Here is a 7,352-nt window from a genome sequence, read left to right as displayed (position 1 = left end):
AATGGGGAAGCCTTGCAAAGATAAAAGAGCTACAACGGACAGAGAACGACTGACACATGTGCGATCGGCGAAGCAGCTCAAGAAACAGAATAAGGAAGACGTATGTCTCCTTTTTTTCTGTCCATAATTGTTGTGTTCTTCGCCTATTTACATGATTAAATACGCGTGAATGTTAACGCGCACAGCAAAATAACATCTGGAACATAACTGCTGGAGTTCCACGTCTTAGCTTGCCGCGGTGAGCTCCGTTTGCGTATGCATTTGCATCGCAATTTGCACTCGTTTTCTGCTTTATATACTACTTGATGCCACGAATGTGATCTGCCTCGCACAAGTGACGACCTTTCTCAAAAGAAGACACGCGTAAATGCGTTTTCCGGTGCGTCAGCCCTTATAACCCGCAGTGCCAAATCACTGCAAGCACCGAGCGCCTTCGTCCCGTCGTCTGCTTCACATGCCAGTGCTTTGTTAGGTGCCGTTCGCGGCGCTGTTCGCCAGCATATCGCCGGCGCGCCGGTGGCGCCTTACAACGGCCGCCCGGTGCCTATACTATCGCCTCGGCCGTCAGGCGCGCGCTCATTGGCTGGTTGATCAAAAACCGGATGAGCTGATTGGCTGGTTGAGCACTACGTCACGCGAAGGCGATGGTATCAACGAAAGTGATCGTCGCAGAATAAGTCCCCAGGAGGTTGCGGGCGTAGGCAAATATGGTCGGTATGGTTCAGATTAAATCGCCTGACTCGCAGCAAGGTGCTTTTGTCGGCTGTGCTAAAAGCTTCACAGGTCGAAGATGAAAGGCTACTGCGACTTTTCTGATTTTTTTTTTTTTCAAAAATAACGTGAGCTCTCGGGATTATACAATAGTTGTAGCTGGGATGACCAGTTTTGTGCATGGAATGCAACGCAGTGCTTTCGCACAAGTGTTGTAAAAAGAGCCAGCTCACATTCCTAACAATGCATCGCTTCGGATGTTGCTTCTGGACTATTACTGTGTAAAGACGTTACATCTACTACTGCCTGCGTGAAGCAGGAAGCAACAAGAGGCACGCGTGTCTTCATGTAACTGATGGCAATGGGCTTAACTGATTTTTGCTTTATTATGCAGGGCAACTATATCTTTACTCTTAAGAGAAAAACTGTACAATTCACTACACGTGCACAGAAGGTTACTCTTAGAATCCCCACAGTGAAAAGGCACATTACGAAATCACTTTTTTGCAAGTGTGGCTGTGATACACATGTACAGTGCCACTTGGAAGGTGGGTGCTGTACGTGTCTACAACAAACCTGAAGGTGCACCCGAATTTAAGTACAAATAGTTGGTCATTCATCCATCAGTACAATATTCTGCAAACGGGGTTTGCAAGCTATATAAAACACTGCACTGCTCTGAGTCGCGCATTTATCTCTGTTGGTATAAAACAAGAACGGCACAAACAGTTTTTAAGAAAACTTGTGTTAAGGCATCTGATTCTTTACCTCCGATGCCACTGTTTATCCAGTTTTGAATAAACTATTTCATTTTCAAGCTTGGACTGTCCTTGTTATGATGCTTTCACTCTGAACTTTCTGTAGCGTTTTCTGAATCAATAAAGTAACATTATCAACACATTCCTTAAGAATGGTTGGTGCAATCTAATATGTTACCGTCGAGATGAATTAATGCTGCATTCTCCCGCCTTATCTGGAATGCTCAATTTACCCTTAAGTTACCAGGTGAAAAGTTCGGGGATGGCGCACAGGTGAATTACCTGCGAGCGCATTTTATGCACGAAGTCCAAGTAAAAAAAAAAAAAAACACTCATTATGCTCGAGCCGCATCTAACGCCACGTGCCGAAAAGAGCAGCGTTTTTTTTTCTTCAAATATATGGACACTCCTGGCAAAGTTACGTCGTCGGCGTCGCCGTGATGTTCCGTATAAAGTTCAAATGTGCAAGATCAAGGCCACACGTCGTATGCTGTAGGTGTGAAGGTGAGCCGAAAAGGATGGTGGCTTGTTGCGGGAGTGCTTTCTTGCGTGCGCAAGGGAGGAAGGCGGGAAGACTGTGCGCCCTAGGAGGGAGGGGGAAGAGGAGACAGGTTAATGCGCATCGCCTCGTCTACTCCGGCTGTGGCTTCGTGAGTGCTGTGTTCTCGCGCGCCCGGTTCGCATTGAAGCGAAATGTAGTACGAAGGGGAATTTGCTGCCCCTCTTCATCATGTCAGCCTTCTCACAGCGGGTGTCCGTGGTCATCGAGTGAGAGGTGTTCGTGTTCGCCTGTGTGCGCGTGAAAACATGCTTGTTAATTTAGTTAGCGAATGTTTACATCAGTTTATGCAGCTGATAAAACTACTAACCTCACTTCGTATAGCTGTCTAATAATTTGCTATCGCAATCAATGCTTCTTTCGGGAGAAACTGCGACTTTTTTTCTTGGTTATGTTATCTAATCAGATTTTTCGGTACGCTCTGTTTTGGAAAAGCGCCCGAGGTCGATCGGCGATACGGTAGGTATGTCGCCTGAAAAAACGGAGTGCGGCTTCGCCGCATAGCTTTGGTTGCTTGCCACGCAAGCTGGCGGACCTACGCGGAACTCTAGGTCGCCCGAACACTGTCTTTTTTAGAGCGATAGCTCTACTCCAGGTACAAACCCACAAAACGCCTGGTTCCGTAGATTTGACCTTCAAGCTCAGCCAAGGTCAAACTGGGACTTAGCCTTCCACTACCGGCCGCTGCTTTGTACGCTGCGTCGACGCCCATATCTTGAAAGCGATCTGCGATGTGGACAAACTGCGCGGTCGCGCGGGCCTCATCTTCAAAGCGATCTGCGATGTGTACAAAGTGCACCGAGTGCTGGTAGCTTCGTATGCGCTGTGCTTTGGGCGCTTAGTTCGCGTTGAAGTGAGGCGAAGCATGAAAGTCAATTCGCTCGATGCTGCTGCCACTCCGAGCAGCGTCTGTGTGTTGTCCTGTGGTGCAATTGTAGATGCGATAGTTTCTGACGGCGCCGAGCAGCGTCCGTGTCCTTTCCCAAAGCAAGCAAAACCGTGCTATCGCTCGACAAACTTGGTCTAGCCGCGTTCTACCAGGGCACGTTTTCTACGCCGTTCAACCAAACCACCGTTCAACCAGGCGTGCGCAGGCATTTTCACTAGGCGGCCAAACTACGTGGCAGTGACCCCCCCCCCCCCCCCCCTTTTTTTTTTAATCCACTTTCGCGTGCTGTTCATCCGGGGATATTTCGCAGACAATCAACGAAAAAGGAAACACCACCGTATATAGAATATAATTATTATTTATTCAATAATCGCTTATCACACACTTCATTGTAAAGCGCTAGGCTGTGGTGATGGCGCCACTATGAAATACGCGCACACCCAGTGGCACATACATTGTGATGCAAGTTGGCGTCATACAGGTTAATTGAAGAGCGGCACACACCCATACGAATGGCCCATATTTTCATGCTGCACTATCTTCGGGATCGGCCGACATTTTTGATGGGATAGGTGGACAGCTAGATTTCCGGAAGTAAAACTGGTCTGACGATGCCAACAATGCTATTCGCAATAAAAACTATGAAGCTTTTTGCTAGGACAAGAGCGGTGATGCATGTGTAAGTGCACTGTCGACGTGGTTGCTAAACTGTAAATAAAAAAAGAGGTGAAAAAGAAAAAGGAATGCCATATTATTGGCGCTCATTTTTTTGCTTTGTATTTAGCATGCTGTTTTTTTTATCTCCCACTCTCTCTCTCTCGGGACTAGTTAATACCTTACCAATAAACGAGGATTGCATTGTATTTTTAGGGAACGAAGGACTGAACCTAGTGAACTTTGAGAAGTTTTACTGAAGAGGAACGGGCCCAGCGTTCGAGAACACTTTGAAATCTGTCACATCATACAAACGTACCGTCACTGTGGTTCGGCGTGAAATACACAAACGTTGTCCACCTTTCCCGCCAACAACCGGCCTTTTATCCACCAAATAACTGCAAATGAAGTTTTGTAATAATACATTACTCTAAATTTGGTCTCAAGGACAGTACGTTGGGAGGCTAGTTGGTAAGACATTATCTGGGAACTTAAATTTGGTGTTTCTCTTTAGCACCCTTATATAGGGGATGCCAAAGAGGAATATTAAATCAGTTTAGACTGATAGTGCACTCTTTCGAAACTCTATTCCCTGCGATGCTGAGCTCGAGGTCCTGGGTTCGAGCAGGCACGCGGCGGTTGCATTTCGATGAGGGCGAAATGCAAAAAAAAAAAAAAAAAAAAAAAAAGCTCGTGTACTTAGATCTGTAGGTGCACATTACAAAACCACAGGTGGCCAAAATTGATCCCACTATACGGCGTGCCTCATAATCAAATCGTGATTTTGGTATGTAAGCTTCAGTAGTTATTTGCTAAAAAAAAAAAAAGAAAGCGTCTGCTTGGAATTGCGCGATGAGAGGTTTATTACTAGAAGACAGAATGGTCAAACTCCCATCTGGCGAACTTCGCGACGAAACCCCCAGCGCAGGTGTGTGCGTCTAACATCGGGCATTTCAAAAATTTTTTTGTTTTTTGTTTTCGTATTAGGGTCGCTGCCGCGCAGTCGAAACACTCTGAGCTCATTATACGGCACCTTTAGAATGCACTGTAGTCCACCTTTAGCAATAAAAGAAATTAACAAGGCTCGAGCAGACGACGCCAAAATCTGTGACGTCATGGCGTCCCGGTAGAAAAAAAAAAAGGCCGCAAGACAACTGAAGACGTGAGTTTGCAATGAGAAAGTTGCCGCTAGATCGCTTCCTCCGACCTACGCGATTGTCTACGTGCCTCTCGACACGTCGAAGAATTCGAGTTCCGTATACACAGGCAGATTCTCGATGCTTATCTTAGAAAAGTGACCCCTGAAAGGTTAAATGAAGTCCGGTTCAATACCAGGAAAAATAAAAATAAATAAAACATCTATTGACTCAAGAAAAACCGTGCGGTTACTCGCGAGCGTGTGGAATTCTGCGTCTTTATTATGCATGGTAATCGGACTAGGACCAGAGTCATCTTTAATGTCGTCGTTGACATCGTCAAAAAAAAAAAAAAAAAACTCGCAAGGGACGTTGCCTTCAACAATCAAGATCTTTGATTTTCATAGCTTTGGCCGCTCGACAATCGTTAAGCTGGTTTTCGAGAGGCAGGGTATACCTGGTCACGCCAAGGTGAGCTACGTTAGACATCCGGTGCGCCCTTATGTGCCCCGACCAATGCAGTGCCGCACGTGTTTAAATTTGTACCGCGGCCAGGCGACATGGCTCAGCTGGGCAGGCAGCCATGACCGATATTTATGTGCAGTCGAAGTAAGGAAATGCTCTAATTGCGATGGCCCCTAAGAGGCAAACTCGAAAGATTGCCGCAATAATAACAATAAAAAATAAAAAAAAATACGTAGAGTCCCAGCTAGAGTCGAATAAAGCAACGTCTGCTGGTGAACTTCCAGAGGCAAAGTGAATAGCGCAAACCTGGCCGCGCTCACCACCGCGGGCTCGAAGCTCCGAATGTCAACGAGAAGAACGAGAGCGCTTCGAGACGACCCCATCGGGATTAGTCGTCAAAGTGATGTTGCGGCAAGTAATCGACGTCCTGCTGTAGCCTGCGGTCTCACTCGAATATGATTGTGGTGAGAACAGCTGTGCAAAATATAGACCCTCTGCGTCAAGGTGTGTGGGCCATGCAGCGTCCATCCATATAGAGGTGCAGTAGACACAGAGACAACATAGACTTGGCAGCACTTCATCATACCGACTTCCCTCATATTTGTACCTTGTCTCTGGCTTTCCCACAACCTCTTCCTTAGCGCAGAGTTGCAGGTTAGAGTCATATTACTCAGACCGACGGCCTCTCTACCTTTCTTTCATTAAATTTTTCTCTCTTTGTCTTTCTCAGAAAAAAATGTCACAGTTTCGCCCTAAGGGCGAAGCAATGAATGCGATAGCAACACAGCAATGTCATACGAAGTAAGGTGAGCGGCTTTGGTAGCAATATGAATTGTAGTAAACATGAGCTGATTAAGTAAGCAGGTGTGCTGCGGCGTAAGTAGACCGACATGAAGAGAGACTCGATGACCACGAGAAGGCGCGTGTGAAACGGTGGTGTTGATGAGAAGCGCTTCCCGTGGGCAGCGCGTGCGAAGGGACACACCTGTAGCTCTGCACTGCCGATCCGGGCAGCATTGCATGTGTAGCGTGCGTTGGAAAATGTGGCCCGACTATTACTAACTGAATGAACAAGCGTGGTGTGAGCGCGCACAAACAAACGTGAATAGATCACACTGAATGACTGCAGACAACGACTGTCAAAACGCTGGCAGCAAGCGCATATATACGCCGCAGCGGCGAAGGTACGTGCGGTCTATCGCTTCAACGGAAACTGAGCGGCGAATGCACGGCGCATAAAGGTCAGAGCCGTGGGGAGATAAGAGACGGTGCGGGCGAGACGAGCGCGGTTATTGGCAGAGTAGAAGTGCGCCCCCCCCCCCCCCCCCCCCGCTCCCTCCGGCATTGGCTTCCCGCTTCCTTGCTTTCGCGTGGGAGATTGAGTGCGTTCGCTCTCCGTGATATGCGCGCGTCCCCGCACGCTTCCGCTCGAGCATACGGCGCGCGGCGAAGATTGTATCTTTTCGAACCTCACGGCGACGGCGACGCCGACGGCCGAAATCCGGTTGAAGTGTCCATATAATTGCTATCGCAATAAAATGTTCCTCCATTGTCCATCTCCGATTCCCCTCCGCGCGACGTCGAAATGAAGCTTCTCGGAAGGACTGCATGCAGCGCATGTCGTAGCATGCAGGCTAGCCCTTTTGTAGCACCCGCAGTCGACTGTCGTTATACTGATTTGCTTACTCGAGTCCTGCTGCGATTAGCCTATCAATGAGCACCATAGCCGCCAGTGTTGCTGCACTGCACAGAGCTAGTGAAACGAAGTGTGCACACACGTCGGTAAGCCGGAAATACGAGCCTCGCCGAGTGAGCCTCAACCCAAAAGGCACATTCTGGTCACTCATTCTCCTTCGTGCGCGACTGACGTAATTTATCCTGGCGAAATCATCATCAGCAGCAGCAGCAACAGAGGCCACTCGTGGTTAGGTTGGCACAGTCGGGCGACAAAGAAGAAGAGCAGGTCGTCGCGCGCGCCATCACTACGCTTCCGCTACGGGCTGCTTCTGGAGATTCCAACTTGTCCCGGTTCCTGGTCCTCGCGTTGTCGCAGGCGCCCCACCTGAGTGAAGTTCAACGTGAGTTACACGGCTATTATTACCTAACCTTGAAGTGCTTTAGATACATATATGTGACGGCGGAAAGTGAAACAGCTCTAGTCAAACAAAGGGACTATATAA

Source organism: Dermacentor silvarum, chromosome 7 (assembly GCF_013339745.2).
Source record: "Dermacentor silvarum isolate Dsil-2018 chromosome 7, BIME_Dsil_1.4, whole genome shotgun sequence".
NCBI classification, from domain to species: domain Eukaryota; kingdom Metazoa; phylum Arthropoda; class Arachnida; order Ixodida; family Ixodidae; genus Dermacentor; species Dermacentor silvarum.
Note: the sequence above shows the minus strand (reverse complement) of the source record.